General features: G+C 56.9%; 1 pseudogene; it reads right to left on the bottom strand.

Moving 5' to 3' along the window:
• Positions 1-92: 92 nt before the first annotated feature.
• LOC118345015 lies at positions 93-209 on the bottom strand (annotated as a pseudogene; the record flags this gene model as incomplete).

The following is a 209-nucleotide window of genomic DNA, read 5'->3' as shown; positions in this document are numbered from 1 at the left end:
AGGCTAACCGCGAGCAGAAGCACACGGGAGGCCAATGTCTTCCCCGCACCCCACACATCATAAGAAGTGTTTGGGGTTGGGGCAACGATGCGTGACACCCAGGCCGACGTGCCCTCGGCCGAATGGCTTCGGGCGCAACTTGCGTTCAAAGACTCGATGATTCGCGGGATTCTGCAATTCACACCAAGTATCGCATTTCGCTACGTTCT

This window comes from Juglans regia, unplaced genomic scaffold, assembly GCF_001411555.2.
Source record: "Juglans regia cultivar Chandler unplaced genomic scaffold, Walnut 2.0 Scaffold_11734, whole genome shotgun sequence".
In the NCBI taxonomy this organism is placed as follows: domain Eukaryota; kingdom Viridiplantae; phylum Streptophyta; class Magnoliopsida; order Fagales; family Juglandaceae; genus Juglans; species Juglans regia.
Note: the sequence above shows the minus strand (reverse complement) of the source record. Positions and strands in the feature narration are given on the sequence as shown.